Source organism: Tasmannia lanceolata, unplaced genomic scaffold (assembly GCF_043159265.1).
Source record: "Tasmannia lanceolata isolate RefF3 unplaced genomic scaffold, GAP_Taslan_0.1 ptg000037l, whole genome shotgun sequence".
In the NCBI taxonomy this organism is placed as follows: domain Eukaryota; kingdom Viridiplantae; phylum Streptophyta; class Magnoliopsida; order Canellales; family Winteraceae; genus Tasmannia; species Tasmannia lanceolata.
The window spans coordinates 24,109,775-24,113,638 of NW_027518714.1; the positions used below are offsets into that span (position 1 = coordinate 24,109,775).

Below are 3,864 nucleotides of genomic sequence, written 5' to 3' on the forward strand. Positions count from 1 at the left end.
CACTTCATTTGTGCTTCTGCTGTTCTCACTCTGTTCTCGGTGGTTTCCTTCATCTGCCTCAGCTCTCTATTTATACTTGAGCAAAGAGCTTAGCGTGCATGCAAACGACGAAATGTCGTTACCAAAATTTAAAGCGCATGCACCGACCATCGTATTTTCCAACAAAGTTGTCCCGCATGCATCGTCCTTGCTTGCATCGTCTCGCATGCATCCTTTTTTTTTCAACAAAAGGATGCTACGTCCACATCTCACATTTTACACACACACACACACACACACACACACATTTATTGCATCCACACTCACACACACACTCATAATCACAAAAGAAGTGTCGGCAACCCCCAAATGGGAGTGAGCCACACCAACAAATCTCCCCCTCACGACCTATTTGGGGAGGCCGTTAGGCCCGCTTCTTCTCTGCAAGCTTGTAGCTTTTCTCTAGGCAGTGTCTTTGTCATCATGTTAGAGCTATTATTATCGGTGTGGATTTTCTCAATCTATAATAATTTCTCTTCTAACACGTCACGTATCCAGTAATCCCTCACATCGATGTGTTTGGATCTGGAGTGGAATGTTGAATTTTTGCTGAGATGGATTGCACTCTGACTGTCACAATATAGAACATACTTCTCTTGCTTCTGACCCAATTCTTGTAGGAACTTCTTCATCCACAAGACCTCCTTACATGCTTCTGTTATAGCAACGTATTATGCTTCTATGGTGGATAAGGCAACACACTTTTGTAATCGGGACTGCCACGATACAGCTCCCCCTGCAAAGGTCAATAGGTACTCTGAAGAGGATTTTCTTGTATCCACATCACCAGCTAAATCTGCATCTGTAAAACTTTTTAATACATGTTTGCCATTACCAAAACATAGACAAATGCTGGATGTACCCCTAAGATACCTGAGTATCCATTTGACTACGGCCCAATGTTCCTTACCAGGATTTGAAAAGAATCTGCTAACAACTCCAACAGCATGAACAATGTCAGGTCTTGTGCATACCATGGCGTAAATTAAACTGCAGACTACCGATGCATAAGGCACTTTATCCATTTTTTATTTTTTCGTCTCACTTGAAGGACACTGTTTCACTCTGAGCTTAAAGTGGACAAACTGGTTTAGCTTTGCTCATGTTGAACCTTTTGAGAACTTTTTCAACGTACCATTCTTGAGATGGCCAAATCTTGTGGTTCTGTCTGTGTCAGGATATCCTCATCCCAAGAATCTGCTTTGCCGGTCCCAAGTCTTTCATTGCAAAGGACTTACTCAACTCCTTCTTCAGCTTGCTAATTTTGTTGGTATCATGGCCAACAATTAGCATGTCATCAACGTAAAGCAAGAGGATAATGAAATCACCGTCTGGAAATTTCTTGACAAATACACAATGGTCTGCAGTGGTTTTATTGTAGCCGTGCTTCTCCATGAATGAGTCAAACTTCTTGTACCACTGTCTCGGTGCTTGCTTGAGCCCGTATAGACTTTTCTTTAGTCTACATATGAGATGCTCTTTTCCTTTGATTTCAAAACCTTCAGGCTGCTCCATGTAAATCTCTTTATTGAGATCACCATGTAAAAAAGCTGTTTTTATGTCAAGTTGTTCAACCTCCAAATTCAAGCTGGCTGCCAAGCCAAGAACAACTCTGATAGAAGACATTTTCACCACGGGCGAGAATATTTCTTCAAAGTCAATGCCTTTCTTCTGCTCGAATCCCTTCACAACCAGCCTTGCTTTGTATCGTGATTGTGAGCTGGCTTCTTCAGTTTTCAATCTGAATAGCCATTTATTCTTGAGAGATTTTCTGCCTTGCGGTAGTTTGACTAGATCATATGTGTAGTTCTCATGCAAGGATTTCATCTCTTCTTGCATCGTTTTTAACCACTCTTCCTTGTGCTCGTTGGACACTGCTTCCGGATAGCACTCCGGTTCTCCCCCATCAGTGAGCATCACATACTCATTAGGAGAAGATCTGCGACTGAGTTGTCGCACTCTGGTAGATCTCTTTAATTGAGGTTTTGGTGGGACCTGTTTTGCAACCGGTTCTAATGTTGAACCGTCATCTAGTGGAGTATTGTCACTGTCAGCATCTGGTATAGTTCCCCCGTCATCCGAATCTGTGGGTTGGGAGACTAGTTCCAGATTATCTGGATGGTCATCTGGTGATTGCGGCTCCTCGTGTTTCTTGAAATCCTCGATTGTCCGATCTTCAAGAAACACAACATCTCTACTTCTGATGATCCTTTTGCTGACATGATCCCAGAGTTTGTAGCCGAACTCTTCATGGGCATAACCCAGGAAGATACACTCCTTCAATTTTCCATCGAGCTTGGATCTTTCATCTCTCGGGATGTGAACAAACGCTCTACATCCAAACACCTTCAGATGGCCATAGAAAACATTCTTGCCTATCCAGACGGCTTCTGGTACGTTGACGTCAAGTGGAACTTAAGGAGAAAGGTTGATCAAGTCAACCGCTGTCCTCATTGCCTCCCCCCAAAAGGAGTTTGGCAGTTTTGCATTTGAGGGCATACATCTGATTCGCTCACAGATGGTTCTGTTCATCCTCTCTGTGATACCGTTGTGTTGGGGTGTCTTTAGTACTGACTTTTCCAGTCTGATCCTGTAGTTTTTGCAATACTCTTCGAATGGTCCTCTGTACTCACCGCCATTGTCTACACGTATAGACTTCAATCGTCTACCAGTTTCTCTTTCAACCTTCACGTGAAACTGTCTGAAAACATCCAACCCTTGGTCTTTAGTTTTCAAGGCAAATGCCCACAACTTTCTGGAGTGATCGTCAATAAAAGTTACAAAGTGGAGAGCGCCTCCGAGTGTTCTACTTTGCATAGTGCAGACATTAGTATGTACCAGATCTAGAATATTAGCCTTTCTAGATGGTGGGGAACTTCGAAATGCAACCTGTGTTGTTTTCCCATGATGTAGTCAACACAAGTATGCAAGGGTGTTTCTTTCATTCTCGGCAAGAGTTCTTTTCTGGTGAGAATCTTGAGCCATTTCTCACTCATGTGGCTGAGCCGCTTATGCCATAGCTCGGTCGGTACTTCTTTCGCCATTCCATTCACTTCACCTCCACATTGATTGGCTTCTGCGATGTAGAGGGTGTTACTTTTTACTCCTTTGGCTACCACCATATTACCTTTAGTGAGCTTCCATTTTCCTTCACCAAAGTAATTACTATAGCCTTCATCGTCGAGCTTTCAAGCGGAGATTAGATTGAGGCGGATGTCTGGAACATGCCTCACGTCCTTCAAAAATAGCTTGCATCGGATTTTAGTTTCCAAACAAATATTGCCGATCCCGACTATTTTTGATGCACCTTCATTTCCCATCCTTATAAGGCCAAAGTCGCAGCTTGTATAGGATGTAAAGAAATCCTCTCATGCTGTGACGTGGAAGAAGCACCTCTGTCAACTACCCAGGTGGAGCTCTGGCATGCGAGATTAACACAGCCATCATCTCGAACAATGACAATTTCATCCGTGGTTATTGTGGTGTCATTTGTTCTGTTACCTTCTTCATTATTTTTGGATTGCTCCGACTTGAACTTTCTCCATTCTCTGATGAAGTGTCCCAGCTTGCCACAGTGGTGGCACTTTTTGCCTCATCTGAAATTGGACTTTGAACGTCCTCTTTGATGGTTTTGGCTGTAGGGATTTCGACTTTCGCTCCTCCCATGCTAGTTTTGCTTTTCTTGTCTATCAGTGACAAGTGCCTCTGACTCAGGATTATATCCCTCTTCTTTTCCTCGAGATTCTTCATTTAGCATTCTGTCTTTTACCATCTCCATGGTGAGCGTTCCGTCAGGAGCTAAGTTGCTGACTAACACAACTAGTG

The 3,864-nt window shown here is 43.2% G+C and overlaps 1 pseudogene; it reads right to left on the reverse strand.

Annotated features, from left to right (window-relative positions):
* Positions 1 to 710: 710 nt before the first annotated feature.
* LOC143861334 (secreted RxLR effector protein 161 pseudogene) lies at positions 711 to 1,064 on the reverse strand (annotated as a pseudogene).
* Positions 1,065 to 3,864: the final 2,800 nt, after the last annotated feature.